Here is a 20,778-nt window from a genome sequence, read left to right on the forward strand (position 1 = left end):
ACGCACCACTGAGCGCCTCGAAAATACACACGGCAGCCGCAGAGCCGCTACTCGCGCAAGGAAGCAGTTATGAGGGTTGCAGAGGCCGCTGATATGCTGGGCTGACCGGTTCTGGGTACTGCTGGCAGATTTCATCATGCTTTTAATTCAACTGTGTTTTAGAGACCGCAAACGTAATCTGAGGCATCAAAAGTGTCGATACAGTTATAGTATACACAATTATATATAACTATTCATCATTTTGATGTGCAGCTCCTTGTATTGGCCGTGTTTGCAGTTAAAAAATATTTTGGATTTGAGGTCCGCCAGTTATGCAAAACACCGTTTTTCTTTTCTTTTACACCCAAACATGTTTCAGCACCGCTGTGCCATCATCAGTGGGTTTCCTTTTTATTTTGCACTGTAATATGAACATTTATGTTAGAAGTTTGTAAGGTTATGTTAATATTTAGTAGAAACAATCGATCGCTTTTTTGTATATACCTTCATCAAATGTAAAGGTATATACAAAAAAGCGATCGATTGTTTCTACTAAATATTAACATAACCTTACAAACTTCTAACATAAATGTTCATATTACAGTGCAAAATAAAAAGGAAACCCACTGATGATGGCACAGCGGTGCTGAAACATGTTTGGGTGTTAAAGAAAAGAAAAACGGTGTTTTGCATAACTGGCGGACCTCAAATCCAAAATATTATGTATAACATTTACAAATGCAAAAAGTTAATAATTGTTGTAGTTATAGCATATGTAAATTATCACTGACTCAATGTCTACGGCTTTAAAAGTATATGATGTATTACGTTATTGTACAACGATACGTTACAGGATGATTGTATGAGTATAATAATAAATGTGTAACAATCACACCATTTTTAGTCCTCAATTACAAATCTGTGACTGTCTAAGCCTCTCAATTTTGATAGAACTTACAAGATTTTTTCCAAATTGTTGATCTTGTAGCTCACTGAGGTACGACACTGAGTAGTTTGACTGATTTGTTTACAGAGTGCGGGATTAGCCGAGCGGTCACTCAGCATGATCGGTCAGAGGGTTAGATGGCCCTTTGCAATAAAAAAAAATGAGTTAATGTATCAACGACGAACTGAAAAGGGTGTCTTGCGATGTCCGCACCGAGCAGATGCAACGAACAAAAACGAACAAAATAAGATTTAAAAAAACTTATTAAAAAATGCCAGCACGGTAGCTCAGCGTGATCGGCCAGAGAGCTGGTTGGCCTCTGTAATAAAAAACTGAGTGAAAGGATCAACATGTGTGTGTGTGTGTGTGTGTGTGTGTGTGTGTGTGTGTGTGTGTGTGTTTGTCCTTAGGATAATTTAGGTTAAGTAGTGTGTAAGCTTAGGCACTGATGACCTTATCAGTCAAGTCCCATAAGATTTCACACACATTTGAACATATATTTTGTCATTTTCCTCCTGTGCGAAGCAGAAGTACGAAATTTGGTTCAAACCTGCCTAAAAACTTCATCTGTAACGATACAAAAATGTGGCGCCCTGCGACATCACCCTCAGGTACAGCAACACTTCAAACACGAAGGTGTAGAGACGTATGAAAAAAGCCATCACTCAGAAGTTCACGTGAGGTGTGACGTGCGTTAATGAGGTCACATTGGACCATATTTCACTTCAACTCTTTCCTGCACCACTGTGGACACGTCACACAATGGGATCGTCGACACATACTCCCATAACCACATCTCACCCTTCTCTTGACACCTCAGCGATACAATGGGATAAGTGTGGTTCCAGCACACTGCTAATATGAAATTAATTAATTAATTAATTAATTAAATTGATCAATTAATTAGCCCTTCCCCTCTGGGAAATCCCCACCCCATAGGAGGGCCTTCCGCTCTCTCCCTCTGGTAAGGCACCAATCCATCAGTGTGTCCTTCCCCACTTCCCCTCTGACAAATCAGCATACCTCCCCATCCACCCCCCCCCTTGGCCTCCACACCCTTCCCCTAACCCTCTCAGAAAAAAATTAACAGGGAAATTAGTTCAGCCTGCGCTAGGCTAAAAGAATCTCACAACATGAAACTGAAATCAATGTCAATTACACTGCAGAGGATGTATTGTTTATTTATAATATTTAATTTGCCTGTTGTTTATTTAATCAGTTTGTGAGTGGCAGGGCTCCTCCACTCCCCACCTCTTCCATTAAAGTTAACCAGAAAAATTGCACAGCCTGTGGTGAACTGTCGGTGTGGAAGGACAGGGGGCGGTTTTCCTTTATTTTGATGTGTTATCGTGTTGTAAAATGTTCCCTAAAAGTTACTCTTTCTCATGTACTTATCTTGACGTGTGCAGACCGACTGACCTAATTCACACTGGTTTAACCAAAGTGCGCTCGAAACTTTGATGTCATGGGGGAATAAAATTGGTTGGAACTAATGAAAATACTACATCCAGTCAAGTGGTCGTGACTTGAAGGAAATAAGGTTAGTGCTGTAACTCCCTGTCTTCAGAGCGGGAAATTCAAAATTGGTGTGAAGTTCAAATTTACACGGTAAAGTGGAATTTTTGTGGTAAATTCGAATGTTAACTACATTGCATTGAACAGAATGTAATAATAATAATAGTAATAATAATAGTAGTAGTAGTAGTAGTAGTAGTAGTAGTTGTGGTAGTAGTTGTTGTAATTAATAGTAATGTAACCATTATTTAAATAGTTCAAGTTGCATATAACTTGTGTCGTAGGGTCTACGCCACTATGTTTATTTCATCATCTTTGAAATACTTGCACAGTCTAGCTATGAAACCACAATCCAAGATGGCCAACACAGAATACTGGTACAGTCTAAGTCCCCTTCTCCTATTGGTGAGAAATTCAAAAATTGGCGGGTAAGTGAAAAATTTGCTGGAAATTAAAAAAATCTGTGGGAGAATGCGAAACTTCCTGTGACTGTGAAGCTTTGGAGTTAGCAAGGGGTAGTTGCCACTGAGAGAGCGCTAGAGAGTAGCTCTAGCCAATCTCGTCACTAACTTCTAGATTAGTGAGGATATTTCTGCTTTTAGTCTAGCACTAGAGTTGCTCCAGCCAGACTAGCGAATACCCCAAGGTAGGAAGGATATTTAAGAATAATAACAATGACAGTAAACTGCTACAGAAGTGCAGGGGAGTAGTCTCCTGGCAATCTACAAGTGAACAGTTACTGGGTGGGACGTAAAAATTGGTAATAATGTTAGGACAGTGACCCACTGTCGGGTGCTGCTATAAATCCATGCTCCACATACAGGAGTCATGTAGCACAAGTGTTTGGATATGAAATACACTTATACCTATTTGAAAGTCGCAAGTCACACCCCAGCAACAGGAACATGGGAAATACATCCATCACGTGATATTTTTTGTGAGTGAGGTGCTCATTATCTTACTTGAACATGGTATCTCAAGCCGAGAAATCTGGCCAGTCACCTCCGGTCTAGACCAGAGGACTAGACTGAAGAGCCGACCGGCCAGATCCTTTCTTTGTACTTGCCAGATCGCGTCAGGCTGAGCCGTCAATTCGGAATGGCTGAGCCCTGGTGACCTAGCCTGCCGGGGACCGGCATCACTCAATGCTAGCACGCAGCGAGACAAGCAGGTGAGGTGTGGTCATAGAGCTGTAGCGGCATTCCAACACCGACACAGCCCCCCCCCCCTCCCCCCCAATTCAAAAAATCCACTTCACCCAGTTAGAGTTGGGATGTTATATACGCAACTCAAATTACTTACGCACAATATAGATTCCTCCCTTTTATGGGTGCTATTTTCGAAGATGGAAGAAATAGGGTCATGCATGCATTTTCATATCGCTCAAGTATCTTTCAAAAAATGGTTCAAATGGCTCTGAGCACTATGGGACTTAACATCTGAGGTCATCAGTCCCCTAGAACTTAGAACTACTTAAACCTAACTAACCTGTGACCGTAGCGGTCGCGTGGCTCCAGACTGAAGCGCCTAGAACCGCTCGGCCACTCCGCCTGGCCAAAATATCTTTACTTATTAATTCTTTTGCTGAAAATCCTGTACAACAGTCTGCCGTAAGTTATACTTCCTCTAAGTATTCTCTCGCCTGGTAAAAAAAAATCTGTTCTTGTTAGCTTAATAACTGTTACGTCCTGCATCACGGGACTTGAATATTAAACTCTTTTTGTCCGAGGACAGAGTGATAAGAGCCTGCTCTACCTCGGTCACAGGATGCCTCCTCACTTTGGAACTCTCTTAACGTAGTCAAATGCCTCATCACCTACGAAGTCATACTGGACTCGCATTCGGGAGGACGACGGTTTAGTCCCATCCTGATTTAGGTTTTCCGTGATTTCCCTAAATCGCTCCAGGCAAATGCTGGGATAGTTCCTTCGAAAGGGCACGCCCGATTTCCTTCCCCGCCCTTCCATAATCCGATGAGACCGATGACTTCGCTGTTTGGTCTCTTCCCCCAAACAACCCCCCCCCTTCCCCCTCCCAAGCTACAAATCCTCTTAAAGTAGCCAAATAACAGCATAGAAGAGTTGTAAACATAAGGTTAATACTACGTACCAGTTTATAAATTCGGTAGTATAGGTGATTCCATTGTAACGGCCATCTCTCCATTTATAGATGGAATATGAAACCACCACAACGAAAAAACTCCTGATTATGACTCCATCTTGCGAATCATATCCGTGGCACTGTCGACCTCCCTTCTATCCATGTGGCGGCACGTCATAGGTATCAACTTGATTGACTAATTAATTAAGTTGATCCTGAGAATCCCTTTGCATGGTAATTTTTCCCCTCCTGTCGGATTATAGTCGCTAGGTAATCGTTACAGACGCTTCTGTGACGTCTCTGGTGGCTCGATAGTCAGTTAATCTGCTACCAAAACTGGTGGGTGGTGAGTGTCGTGAGTTATATGAAGATATCCAATTCAAATCACTTTCTGTCTCGGTTGCCTTGTCATGCCGGTGGAAGTAAGTCACTTAGAATTCTGGTATACTACTCCTGAAGTAATTCTGCTGAGACCTTCTCCGGCAGCAAATCTATTCTCATAGTAGGCGCCTTGGCAAAAAATAAATAGATTTTGTTGTTACCTATATGAAGGAAGTAACTGACATAATGTCACAAAAATAGTTCAAAAGGCTCTAAGCGCTATGGCACTTAACATCTGAGGTCACCAGTCCCCTAGACTTGGAACTATGTAAAGCTAACTAACCTAAAGCTAAGTAACCTAATCGCATCAAACACATGCACGCCCGGTGCAGGATTGGAACCTGCGACCGTAGCAGCCACGTGGTTCAGGACTGAAGCGCCTAGAACCTCTACGCCACGGCGGCCGGCCATAATGTCACAGATGTACAGTACTTAGAGGAAACCCAGTCATGACATAGATGGGGGTAATCGGTCGAGAGGATCTGTAATGAGTGGATATTGAGGCAGTGGTGACGTCACATAACTGGTTACGTACCATCAGAGCAGGACTTCCGCCAGGGAAACTGCTCTGTGCCTGGAGATAGTTTGAGTAGTCTTCCTAAAGTGGAAGATCCCATATTATAGATTGAATGTATGTAATAAATTTGTATGTCGGATCTCAAGCACAGACGTCAACAAAGTTTTCAGTAATCTACATCTACATGACTACTCTGCAATTCACATTTAAGTGCTTGGCAGAGGGTTCATCGAACCACAATCATACTATCTCCCTACTATTCCACTCCCTAACAGCGCGCGGGAAAAACGAACACCTAAACCTTTCTGTTTGAGCTCTGATTTCTCTTATTTTATTTTGATGTTCATTCCTACATATGTAGGTTGGGCTCAACAAAATATTTTCGCATTCGGAAGAGAAAGTTGGTGACTGAAATTTCGTAAAAAGGTCTCGCCGCGACGAAAAACGTCTATGCTGTAATGACTTCCATCCCAACTCGTGTATCATATCTGCCACACTCTCTCCCCTATAACGTGATAATACAAAACGAGCTGCCCTTTTTTGCACCCTTTCGATGTCCTCCATCAATCCCACCTGGTAAGGGTCCCACACCGCGCAGCAATATTCTAACAGAGGACGAACGAGTGTAGTGTAAGCTGTCTCTTTAGTGGACTTGTTGCATCTTCTAAGTGTCCTGCCAATGAAACACAACCTTTGACTCGCCTTCCCGACAATATTATCTATGTGGTCCTTCCAACTGAAGTTGTTCGTAATTTTAACACCCAGGTACTTAGTTGAATTGACAGCCATGAGAATTGTACTATTTATCGAGTAATCGAATTCCAACGGATTTCTTTTGGAACTCATGTGGATCATCTCACACTTTTCGTTATTTAGCGTCAACTACCACCTGACACACCATACAGCAATCTTTTCTAAATCGCTTTGCAACTGATACTGGTCTTCAGATGACCTTACTAGTCGGTAAATTACAGCATCATCTGCGTACAGTCTAAGAGAACTGCTCAGATTGTCACCCAGGTCATTTATATAGATCAGGAACAGCAGAGGTCCCAGGACGCTTCCCTGGGGAACACCTGATATCACTTCAGTTTTACTCGATGATTTGCCGTCTATTACTACGAACTGCGACCTTCCTGACAGGAAATCACGAATCCATTCGCACAACTGAGACGATACCCCATAGCTCCGCAGCTTGATTAGAAGTCGCTTGTGAGGAACGGTGTCAAAAGCTTTCCGAAAATCTAGAAATACGGAATCAACTTGAGATCCCCTGTCGATAGCGGCCATTACTTCGTTCAAATAAAGAGCTAGCTGCGTTGCACAAGAGCGATGTTTTCTGAAGCCATGCTGATTACGTGTCAATAGATCGTTCCCTTCGAGGTGATTCATAATGTTTGAATACAGTATATGCTCCAAAACCCTACTGCAAATCGACGTCAATGATATAGGTCTGTAGTTAAATGGATTACTCCTACTACCCTTCTTGAACACTGGTGCGACCTGCGCAATTTTCCAATCTGTAGGTACAGATCTATCGGTGAGCGAGCGGTTGTTTATGAGTGCTAAGTAGGGAGCTATAGTATCAGCGTAATCTGAAAGGAACCTAATTGGTATACAATCGGGACCTGAAGACTCGCCCGTATCAAGCGATTTGAGTTGCTTCGCAACCCCTAAGGTATCTACTTCTAAGAGACTCATGCTAGCAGATGTTCGTGTTTCAAATTCTGGAATATTCCATTCGTCTTCCCTGGTGAAGGAATTTCGGAAAACTGCGTTCAATAACTCCGCTTTAGCGGCACAGTCGTCGATAACAGTACCATCGGCACTGCGCAGCGAAGGTATTGACTGCGTCTTGCCGCTTGTGTACTTTACATACGACCAGAATTTCTTCAGATTTTCTACCAAATTTCGAGACAATGTTTCATTGTGGGAACCTATTAAAGGCATCTCGCATCGAAGTACGTGCCAAATTTCGCGCGTCTGTAAATTTTAGCCCATCTTCGGGATTTCGCGTTCTTCTCAACTTCGCATGCTTTTTCCGTTGCCTCTGCAACATCGTTCGGACCTTTTTTGTGTACCACGGGGGATCCGTTCCATCTCTTACCAATTTATGAGGTATGAATATCTCAATTGCTGTTGCTACTATGTCTTTGAATTTGAGCCACATCTAGTCTACATTTGCATAGTCAGTTCGGAAGGAATGGAAATTGTCTTTTAGGAAGGCTTCTAGTGACACTTTATCCGCTTTTTTAAATAAAATTATTTTGCGTTTATTTCTGATGGATTTGGAAGAAATGGTATTGAGCCTAGCTACAACGACCTTGTGATCACTAATCCCTGTATCAGTCATGACGCTCTCTATCAGCTCTGGATTGTTTGTGGCTAAGAGGTCAAGTGTGTTTTCGCAACCATTTACAATTCGCGTGGGTTCGTGGACCAACTGCTCGAAATAATTTTCGGAGAAAGCATTTAGGACAATCTAGGAAGACGTTTTCTGCCTACCACCGGTTTTGAACAAGTATTTTTGCCAACATACCGAGGGTAGGTTGAAGTCCCCACCAACTACAACCGTATGAGTGGGGTATTTATTTGTTACCAGACTCAAACTTTCTCTGAACTGTTCCGCAACTGTGTCATCGGAGTCTGGGGGTCGGTAGAAGGAGCCAATTATTAACTTAATTCGGCTGTTAAGTATAACGTCCACCCACACCAATTCGCACGGAGTATCTACTTCGACTTCACTACAAGATAAACCACTACTGACAGACACAAACACTCCACCACCAATTCTGCCTAATCTATCTTTCCTGAACACCGTCTGAGACTTCGTAAAAATTTCAGCAGAACTTATTTCAGGCTTTAGCCAGCTTTCTGTACCTATAACGATATCAGCTTCTGTGCTTTCTATTAGCGCTTGAAGCTCAGGGACTTTTCCAGCGCAACTATAACAATTTACAACTGTAATTCCGACTGTTCCTTGATCCAAGCACGTCCTGTAATTGCCAAGCACCCTTTGACATTGCAGCCCATCCCGCACTTTCCCGAGGCCTTCTAACCTAAAAAACCGCCCAGTCCACGCCACACAGCCTCCGCTACCCGTGTAGCCGCCAGCTGAGTGTAGTGAAGTCCTGATCTATTCAGCGGAACCTGAAACCCCACCACCCTATGGCGCAAGTCAAGGAATCTGCAGCTAATACGGTCGCAAAACCGTCTGAGCCTCTGATTGAGACCCTCCACCCGGCTCTGCACCATTACGCGCCTAACATTGGCGCTCCCAACTACCAGTAAGCCCACCCTCTGCGATTGCCCGGACCTTGAAGGCTGAGAATGATCCTCTGAAACAGGGCAGGCAGCTGCATCTGGCTCAGCCAGAGACAGTGCCTGAAACCGGTTTGTCAGACGCACCGGGGAGGCTTTCTGATCAGCCTCCGGGGACGCCTTTTGCTGCCTGCCACGCCTTGGAACGACCTCTCAATCAACCACAGTCGAGGGCTCAGCCCCAGTGCGGGCAGCAACCTGGGCAACCACAGCGGCAGACCGATCTGGGGACAGACGGGAAGAGGTTGACATCCCCGTGATACCCAAGTCCGGCTCCCCACAGTGGTGCCAATTGGCAACAGCCTCAAGCTGCGCGACCGGAGTCAGCGCCGATTGCAGCTGTGAGCGAAGGGATGCCAAGTCAGCCCTCATCCAAACACAGCAATCGCAGTACCTGTCCATTCTAATCGATTTTGAACAACAGTTACTGAAACACGAGTCCGTGCCTAGATAACGCAAGCGAAACATGCAAAGAATGTATCAACTAACCTGTACAAATGCCTAACGACTGCGCTACAATCTGCTGAATTTACGATTACAGTAACTAAAACTCGAAATTGCACCTCCTATACGAAGCTCACACGCAATTTAAATAAGAATCTACGAAGTAAACACTAAAGCGCGATGCTACAACTGTCAAATACTATAATACGCCCGAAATATATGAATTAAACAATGCAAGTACCCAAAAACATGCAAAGAAATTAATTAAACTATCTAACAAATAAGTAAGCTAGGGTTATACGACTTGCTGCTGCAGCTGCTTATCCAACGGCGGCAGGGAGCACAATGGCTGTGACCAACCGACACTGGCTGCTCAAAACAAAAACAGAAGACAGACGACTACGCGAATTTACACTATTCAGGTACTAAGGCGCGATGCTACAACCCTCAAATATTATAATACTCCCGAAATATATGAATTAAACAATACAAGTACCCAAAAACACGCAAAGAAATTAATTAAACTATCTAACAAACAAGTAAGCTAGGGTTATGCGACTTGCTGCTGCAGCTGCTTATCCAACGGCGGCCGGGATCACACTGACTGACCAACCGACACTGGCCGTTCACAACAAAGATTTTATTATGTGTCCAGACAAGTGACTGCGAGGATCTTTTATTTTTTTTACGTGTTCCTTGGATAAAGAATATTTCATTAACAGGCTGGAGACTACAATATGCAACTACAGAACGGATTGTGTATTTGATCCAGAGAAGCACTGCTTCAGTGTTTTAGAACTATAATAAACAGTGTTTACAATGTGCTCCACTGTACTCTATTTACATCCATGTGTTGTCAACTAAGGGATGAAACGTCCCCTTAGAAAAATTGTACACGACTGTGCTTAAACTGACACACAATAGTTTTTAGCGCAACGCAATCTGACTTTAAATAATCCCTACAAAAGAATGGCCCTGACTAACATTAACCTATACCTTTCACAAATCACTTACCTCACAAAAAATCTTCGTTACTCGAACTACTGCAATACAGCGAGCACCACTACTGCCAGCTAAATAAAAGATTCAAACTTCTGAAGGCACTAACTACTGATAGGCATAGTTAGCGAATGAAAGATTTTAATAGAGAACAAACAATGTATTTACCTTAATAGTCATAATATATATATCAGTTCATGACACCAATTCTTACAAACTTCAAAACTCTGCCATCTCTCTCCCCACGTCCACCACTGCTGGCGGCTCACCTCCAACTGTGCAACGCTACGCGCTGTTAGCATCCAGCTGCCACTGCCCAACACTACAATGGCAGACAACAATGCAAACCAGCCACAGACTGCACACGGCACAGCCAGTGATTTTCGTACCGAGCGCTAAGCGGCGTTACCAATAAGAAAATGTAAACAGCTTACTTACATAGCCCCCATGCTCCCCACAAAAAAAATTTACAAATTGTTTTGGTCAGTTTCCAATAATGATTTGATAAAATTTTTCATAATTACAATAACAAAGATATCAAATGCACACACTTATTGATACAATGTTGGTCAAAAGCTAAAATTTTCTCATAGTCCATATAGACAGTCCTGATCATTCATCACAGTAAAATAGCAGTGTTTTTCTCAAAGACTGAGCAATAAAAGAAAATGCACATGAAAGTAGTGGATTTGCATGCAGTCTTGAAGAAGTAGTGTTGTCCTTCCAACGGAAAGACAGTGCTGACTCTTGACAAGCAGACAGGTAATGCGCCACAACAGAGCAAACCCACGACAGAGTCAGTCGAAGTTTTGAAGAATATTGGTAGGTAGGTCAACACAGAATAGACCCCTTGTAGTCCTGGTAGAGATTACGGTATTGGTGGGTCACCAGAGATGCAGACCCACTGTAGACCTTGTAGAAATTATGGTATTCGTGGGCCATCGAAGGTGCAGATCCACATCAGTCCTTGTAGAGTCTTGTGGACAATATAGCAAGTCCATAAACCACCACTTGTACACTCACAATTTTTTTGGAAATGTCCTTAGAATGAGCAATGCTGTTAACCAGTCCCTTGCTGAATTATTAACACATGTGCAAACACTAACTGTCCCTACTTCTCACATACTGACCATATACTATGACCAACAGAAACGTGTGCAGTGAAATGTAACTTACAAATTACTTCATTTGATCAACTGGTGTCAATTACAATTTTATAACATAAGAATACAATAAAGATACAAAATATATCATTAAAGAACATAAAAGTACAGATAACTTTTGCAGTAATACAGGCTTTACAAAAGAATCGAAATAACAAAAAGTACATACATAAAAGATTAGAATAACTTTTGAAACATCAACTTCACACATGAACATTAGAACAAAACAGAATAAATAATGTGTAAACATCTTTACAAAGTAAATAACATGTTATTAATGCAAATTATATTTGAGGATAACAGTACTCATCATCATAGTGAACGTAGCTTAGTATTACAAAAATTCTGCAACATAAGTCTTATCAGATAAACATATAAAGACAGGAAGAACATAAATACACAAGGGTACACAAACACATGGAGGGATAACACAAGGAAAGGGCAGGGTTTATTTTACTGCAGTATTTTGCCAACATAACTTTCTTTACTTCTCGGAGATCTCCGTTCGTTCTTCATTATTTCCAAAAAGTGCTATCTATACCTGCTTTCTGTGCTTTTCTCATATAACCTCTCAGTGCAGTTCTTCAAATCCATCGCAACTCATTCTGTTATATAGGCTACCCCCTCTTAAGCTAACTTAAATCTACTGAGCTCAGATCCTTAACTAAGGGACGAGGCAATGCAGCAGCACAAAACAATTTACACAAACAGCAATGATTAAAAAAAATGGAAATTGGCAAAAAAGGCAGCAATATTACAACTAATAAAGGCAATGCGCAGCAAACAAGAAAAATAAATCAGTAATAAAATTGGCTTATCCTAGTAATACAAAGTGACATTCAGTAGCACTATGAATGGCAAACAGCCGCAGCAAATGCTATAACTTATACCTAAACATGACAAAGCCACAAGCAGAAAGAAATAGTACACTAAAGACAACAATGCAGATAAGGGAAAGATATAATCACATCTTAATGGCTATGTAATTAAAGTGGTGCACCACAACTTATTCTATGAAATAAATTACCAAGTACTTGAAAAGGAAATTATGTATGCATTTCCTGTTACTAGTTCCTTCTGATTGTTCTTTCCTTTCCAAGTGCTCCTTTTTTTTTTTTAAGAATGTGGGTCATAAAATTATTATTTAATAGATCTGTTGACAGAAACTTTTCACATTAGCAAATGCATTTAATTTTATTTTATAAAACCAATGCTGCAACACAGCTGGAAAACAGATATCAAATGAAATAAGCATCTATGTACAAAGCATAAAAATATCATTCAATAGTGATGTGGCATTTCATAAGTTAGTAGAAATTCTCTCAATTCTTGTAGAAAGACGCTTGTCATTATCAGGTGTGCAGATGTAAGAAAGTATCTTTCCAAGTAATGAGCGTGTCGTTTTTGGGATGCTTTCTACAATGGAATGTCAATAGCGAGGATAATGGCCTCTCTTTTTTTTCTTGTGCCTCTGAAAGGCACACACTAATGGCTTGTTTCCAGGTGGCTGTCGCGCAGCTGGGTGCCCACGACACATTACTTGCAGGTGGTCACTTAACTTTCTTACCGAAATATTTATGACAGCAGTTTCCGCTACAGTGACAGTTTCATACAAAAAATTTCACAGGTCAAGAATTTCCGTTACAAATCTGTAGAAACAAAATGCCATTGATATAACAGTGTCCAAAAAATTTTCCTCAGCATTGTAATACATTCACACATGTACACACATTTCATAATTCTTAAAGTACATTTCTTGGTTTCCAACATCCTTTTCCACAAATCAGAGTCCCTAACCACTACTCATTATTCTTTACCTTATTACACATATACATATTCGTCGACACTTCTTCAATATTTCATCATAACAGATAAGTAGCATAATCAAATACCTCATGTAGCATCAGCTTATTGATCATAAACATACCGCAAGAGCGTAATACACATAATCATCGTAATAATAACATCATAACACCTCAGTCAAATTCTCAAAATCGTCGTAGCTTCCTCCAATAATTTCAAAACCTAAAAAAATTCTCTGGTCATATCAAAAGTGTCATCTGCCTCAAACGTACTTTAAAAATCATGATCCCATACCAAATATGTCATTCAAAGCTCTCATAGTATCACAATGGTTCCGAAAAAATATGAACAGTTCACGAAGTACAGACAAAATACAATTTCATAAGTGTGAAGTTATCCACCTGCGTAATTGCGTAAACATCTGTCACTGACTTAGTAAAAATACATATGTTTATTTCTTTGTCAAATAATCAGATAGCTGTGTAATTATGTGTTAGAGAAATATGGTACCGATGTGTAAAATTGTATAAGCAAATACCATATTAGCTATGGCTCCTTGTGCTTGCCAAACACATGGTACACAAAGTAGGCGTGTACCCCCCTGAGGATTAATGTAATTATATCCTCAGGTGTTACAGATTACAGCAATGGAATGAAATGTATCACGGAAAACTTTCTTTGTAATTCAAATATGTTGAAAAATAAATAGTTTAATGCGTGTCCTGTAGCGTTAAATGTGCGTCTTGCTGTAAGACAATCTCTGTGGAAGTGTCGTAGTTATTGTCCTCCGAAAGGTAAGTTCTGCAGAAGTCAATGTACTTACCTCATGATAAACAAAAGTGAAATGCTTTGCGTATAGATATCTTAGTTATTACGCTTATTGCCGTACTGTACTGTAACGTATTGTTGTGCTACAGAAAATGCTGTCTCATTGTAGCTATACCACAAAGTTACTACTAAAACATGTTTTACTTTCCAGAATAATACAGAAAAACTGTGCAGATATAAAACAGATACAGTGCAAAAGCAACATTGTAAATTGTCACTCATTAGTAGCGTCGTGATAAAATCGTGTAGCTGTCACATAAACTAACCACTGAGTCATCTGGTATCTCACAGAAAGTACTTTAAATCCAGAATGTCTTTTCAACAAAACCAAAATGCTGCATTAAAGTCTCATTAACAGTATATGTTCTAAGTATGTAAGCCTTATGGTCGTTACGTAATCGTGGAACTATCAAGCAAAAAGTACATACACAATAGCACTGTAACGTCTGTTCACTATAACAATGCATTCGTAATTTCTGTTTAAATAAGTTCTCTTGGGTATTTAACTTCAAACATTGTTGCATGTTAACAGTTTCTCAGTGTGACAAATTGTACTAGTAGCGTGAAGTGAAAAATTTTATGGCAAAGACCAAGTTGAAAAGCAGATTATCTGTCAATAAACGGTTTTACATGTGAAGTATGGTGCAATCCTTTACTCTTCATAGTACTCAGAGTTTCAACTTGAACGCAATTATCATGCGGTAAACGTCGGTAAAGAATACTCAAATTTTTCTGAAGGTTAGCGTCTATGTAATTTTTTTCTGAGCCAGCCGGCGCACCTGGCTACCTGCGGTGCGAGTCATTGTCTGTTGTCTCTTTGTTGGCGCCCGTCTTTATTGGAATTTGGAGACCTAACTTCTACAAATTCACCTTGTCGAGAGTGCCCTGCTCTGTTTGAATCTCGCCAGTTCTGATGAAATTCAGGTCTGTCGTTATGTCGGAAGTTTCCATAGTTTCTTTCTTGTCGGTCATGTGGTGGAGAATTTCTCCCTGAATCGTAACTGTACGCTGGACCATTGCGTCTAAAGTTATTCTGTCTCCCTTGATAATAATTATTTTGGTTCCCATATTGTCTGTTTCTCTGATTGTCTCTGTGATAGTCATTACTACGGAAATGCGATCTTTCTCTTTAACTATTATTACTCCGCCAGTGGTTGTCATATGGGTGGTGTCTGTTTTGGTCACGATTTGCGTTGTAAGAATAGACTTGTCGTGTCCAGTTATTGTTTCTGTCATCACGGAATTGTGACGGATGTGAACTGTAGTGATTGTTTTCCCGTTTTCGCATCCCGGGACTGTCTGTGTCAATTTCTAATTCTTGTAAGAGTCTCTGAAAAGCTTCAATGTAGTCTTTGCAACGGCCAGCCAAAATAATATTGCTTAAATGTTCAGGCAACTTCATTAAGCAAATGTGGATGAGTTCTGAGGGGCTGTATGGGTTTGAAAGATATTGATTGTTATGTAACATGTCTTCAAAATATTTCACAAGACTGGAAAATTCAGATTGCTCGAAACGTTTCATCATTATGATGCTATGTTTTACTCGGTCTTGTGTGGCTTGAGACCAATATGCTGAGAGGAAGGCACGGTAAAATTCTCCTTCACTGTGGCAATCGTGAATGACCGATCGCATTCTTACAGCTGGTTCATTCTCTAAGTAGCCTCACATAAATTCTAATCTGTGCTCTAGTGACCAGTTGGGAGGAAAACAATGAGAGAATTGATGGAGCCACGCTTGTGGATGAATGTTGTTGCCAGAATTCTTAAATGTTTTGAATTTACGTGTAGTAATGAACAACTTATAGTCAAAATCATCGTGTCGGCGGGTCGCATATCGGTCATTGTTACGTCGTTTCGGCGGTTCCATCTCAAAATTCGGTGTACTTTGCCAATTTCTTTCATGATTTCCGAAATGCCCTGTGTTATTATTTTGTTGCTTTTCTTTATTTCTAAGTTCCTCTTCCTGTGTTGGAGCGCGAGTGTCCTCTGAAATATGTAATTTGTGTATTACCTGCGTCAACTGATCTTGTACTTCCCGGATTTCTCTTTTGTATTGCGTATTAATTTGATTCTGATTTTGTTTGAATTTCTTAATTTGTTCATACTCTTCTGTGTCAGTGATGGCTACAGGTTTTGTGTCATTCAGATTATCATCTACCTTCGTAGATAAATTATTTAGCTGATCCAAAAGTTCAACTACTTTCTCTGATAATGAACTAATGTCCTCCATGTGTCTTTCTGAATCAATTTTCAGAGTATCTACTGTGTCCTTTAAGTTTTCTTGAGTTTTTGCAAGTTGTGTAACCGAATCGGTAGATGCAACTGAGTCAATTTTAGCTTGCAAGGTCTCATGATTTTCATGAACAATTGTTTGCAGTTGTTTTATGGCTGCTTTGTGATTCTGTAATGCATTTTCATGCCGCGAAAAACTAGGTTGGAAATGCTCACAAATTTGTGTTTTTACGTCATTACAGACTTTTTGACATTTCGATTCGATTTTATGTAATTCATTAGTTAAATCTTCACGTGTTTGTTCAAGCGTATGTTCCACTGAGTCTAGCTTTGGAAGCTTTTGCTCCATTGCGTCTAGCTTTTGCTGTGTTAGTCTCTGATTTTGTTCCATTGTGTCTAACTTTTGAAGCTTTTGCTGTGTTTGTCTCTGATTTTGTTCCATTGTGTCTAGCTTTTGAAGATTTTGTTGCATTGTGTCTAACTTTTGAAGCTTTTGTCCCATTCGTTGCACTAATTGTAATAACAATGCACTGGTGTCTGAAACATGTTCCTTAGTGCTATTCGTCAATGCATTTGAACCGGCAATATTCGCAGTTTGAAAAACAGAAAATGTGTCTTGACTTATTTGAGAAAGCGGTGAGGACGCAAAACCTGAATCTACAGTATTTGCAAGAATGTGTCCTGTCATTTCGGAATCCTGAGGCGAGCTGTTGCCGACTGATCGATCGATAATTGTTCCCTGTTCACTACTAATTTCACTGTCTACACCATTGTTTGCAGCCCGCTCCATTCCCCTATGTACAATTACCAAATTACTACTTCGAACATTAGTTAATTCATTACTCGGTGGCGCTAACACACTGCTTTCGTCTTCACTGTCATTTCTCAGTTTACTTTGGAGCCTAGTATTACGTTTTTCACACGCCATTATTGTCACAATATTTCACACGACAACACAGAAAAAAAACCATTTGAAGAGCAAAAATAAGAGAATACATTAACATAGAAAATAATATATAGTTAATTGCAAGCGCAGCTGCGAAATACTTGGTGCAACTCTACATGCATGCTACAACTGTTGTACTGTACAACAATGAAAGACTACAATTACAAAGGAGATTCTCTCTACAATTACGCGCTAGCAATAAACAAAGTCTACACTAATTACACAAACTACAAGAAAAAAAATCAGAAGATTCCAGTGAGGTACCAGTGAGGTATCCTTGGCTAAGGGTCGACATATGAAACGTCCCCTTAGAAAAATTGTATACGACTGTGCTTAAACTGACACACAATAGTTTTTAGCGCAACGCAATCTGACTTTCAATAATCCCTACGAAAGAATGGCCCTGACTAACATTAACCTATACCTTTCACAAATCACTTACCTCACAAAAAATCTTCGTTACTCGAACTACTGCAATACAGCGAGCACCACTACTGCCAGCTAAATAAAAGATTCAAACTACTGAAGGCACTAACTACTGATAGGCATAGTTAGCGAATGAAAGATTTTAATAGAGAACAAACAATGTATTTACCTTAATAGTCATAATATATATATCAGTTCATGACACCAATTCTTACAAATTTCAAAACTCCGCCATCTCTCTCCCCACGTCCACCACTGCTGGCGGCTCACCTCCAACTGCGCAACGCTACGCGCTGTTAGCATCCAGCTGCCGCTGCCCAACACTACAATGGCAGACAACAATGCAAACCAGCCACAGACTGCACACGGCACAGCCAGTGATTTTCATACCGAGCGCTAAGTGGCGTTACCAATAAGAAAACAGCCTACTTACAGGGATAACTTGCAAAACAGCTTCTGTTTGCCTAATGGACTTTGTAAGAACATTCGAAAATTTACTCAAGGCTAGTGAAAGCTTATTAATTATGTTCTGTTTTAATACAGTTTTAATTATCTATTAGAATCCTTAACACTAACTGCAGCAAAGAAGACGTAACTGTTACTCAGAAGTGCTATAAAAAAGCATATTTCCCGTAACCCCCGACATTGTTGTCCACAATTCCGTCAGGTAAACACGCCGAATTAGGACTCAACACGCACAGGCAATACTGATCACAACAGTAGATTTGTGGATAGATCATGGTTGTTCGCGTAACCGAATCATCAGGTATGGCAAAATTCCGGCCTGCCCATCAGTCCATAACTCATCGCTACGGGGTATATATAGGCCATGTTAATCACTGGTGAATCATGTAGGATCGACGACAGCTTTATCTGCCATCCTGCGAGCTCCTCTCGTCGATTTCACCTGTTGTAAAAATATATGAAAAATTATTGGTTATAAACCAGGTTTCATTTTTTCAAGCAATGCTGCACATTCCTCATAAGTAAATCAGTATGCTGCAGAAACGTATTTTTTGCCTCTCACAGTGCAAAAGGGGTGGGATGACGCTAGTGAATGAAGATTGAGCGACATGATTGTTATTTACGGACGAAAGGGCTTCCATCTTTACCCAGATGTTGTGTCGTCATCAGTGTGAATATTCGTCATCCTGTATTTTCCATACAAACACAAAAAATGACACATGTGAGAGAGAAGTGGTAAATATTAAGACAACTGATTGTGGGGTCTAAAACGCAACATTCTTGGGAGTTAAGATAGATAGGAGTGAAGTGTATATATATATCCCTGAAATGTATCCCTAAAGTCATTCTGGAACTTGTCCGCTCCTAACATTAGAATACAGAAGTGTTACGTTTCTAGCTGGATGTGTACATTCTGTGGAAGACTGTAGTTTAAATGGATGATTCGGTAATGGTAGGATTTAATACCTCACCACTCTTTTTAATAAATGGTCCAAATGGCTCTAAGAACTGTGGGACTTAACATCAGAGGTCATTACTCCTCTAGACTTACAATTACTTAAACCTAGCTAACCTATGGCCATCATATACATCCAAGCCCGAGGCAGCATTAAAACCTGCGACCGTAGCGGCAGCGCGGTTCCGGACTGAAGTGCCTAGAACCGCTCGGCCACAGCGACCGGCAAACCTGTAAGATTACAGTGACAGGCATTTTGTTTTGCAAGGTATATTTTTATCTGCTCACGTTCTGGGATCTGGCTATTGTTGACTCTTTAGGCTGCGATGTTTCTTTATACAGGCATCAAAACTAATTAGTATCAAATTGTGAAATACAACAGGAATGCCAGGTGTAAAGAGCGGATCAGTCTTCTGAAGGAATATAAATTTTATTTCAGGAAATTGGGCCCTCGTTTTTTGTTATCTGATATTGTGCAAAGCACTCATGTACGCGTCGTGGCATGTAAGGACATGGGCTCGAGTTATCACAAGCTCTACCAGCTACGGAAGATCATATCCTACAGGATAACGATATGTTGCCTGAAGATAGCGAGTAGAAAGCTACACTTCTGGTCATGAAGACTGCACCACCATGAGGGTTACATACAACAGACATGAAACTGGCACGACATGTAGTACATGGTTGTAAATGCAAATCGTTAGCGTTTTAGTACAGCTGTTCAAAGTAGATAAAAGTAACGACTTGAACATCTTGAACCATGCACTCGACGTTCGCCTAAAAGGATCGGTAACCACTCTGACACTGAAGCAATATGGGGTTGCATATGCTCTGGGCTCCATTGATCACAAGAACAACAGACGGCAGGACAAGCACTGCCAGAGGTCCTTTGTGCTAGGGACCATTTCCTCTGCCGTATCACGTGCCCGGAACTGGATCGGCAACAATAACTCCGGTCTCGGCTATATAGGGCGGTGTAAGCTAACACGTCGCCAGTTCTCTCCACCGAAGATCTGGACGAATCCACGAGCTGGCTCTTAGCAGCCCATCAACCAGAGCCCATCAGCCAGACCGGGATCTACGACTTTCAGCGATATCCCAAGACGTACCTTTCTGTCAACTACACCGAACGCTTAACCTCTGTCGTTAGGTTTTATCGGTGGCACAATCTTCGCGTCCCACTATGTTTATTCACTGTGTGTTGCAGGTGTATGTTTGTTTATTTATTTATTTTATTTCTTGCTTGTTTAGCCTGACCAGATCAGTGCCTTAAGGCCCTCTCATACATCTGACCGAGAACAACACATGCCAAAAGTTTCACAAAGACGTTCACAGTGATAACAGTCATAATAATATTCATGATGATAACAGTAATCATAGTAACAGCTAACAATAATAATAACAATAACAATAATAATTATAATGGTAATAATAATAGTGAATGGCATAAGAAATTATATAAATTATTTTAAACATTTGAATCCATTTGAGTCTATGATTAGTCTTCAGGAGTAAAAAGAATGTAGATGAAGGAGAAGATTGAAATAACAGCGACAGTAAAAGACAGGAAACAATAAAATACAAGTACAGAACTCTGATGACAAAAGGGAGGAGAGCAGTCGTGGGGTGAGGGAATTTGCGAGACTAAGCTGCGGATCTGACTATGGGATAGATGGCTATCGTGATAGAAAATGAGTCATTAGCTGCCTTTTGAATCTTGGAAGAGATTTGGTACCTCTCATAGTTTGTGAAAGATTG

Source organism: Schistocerca gregaria, chromosome 1 (genome assembly GCF_023897955.1).
Source record: "Schistocerca gregaria isolate iqSchGreg1 chromosome 1, iqSchGreg1.2, whole genome shotgun sequence".
Taxonomy (NCBI): domain Eukaryota; kingdom Metazoa; phylum Arthropoda; class Insecta; order Orthoptera; family Acrididae; genus Schistocerca; species Schistocerca gregaria.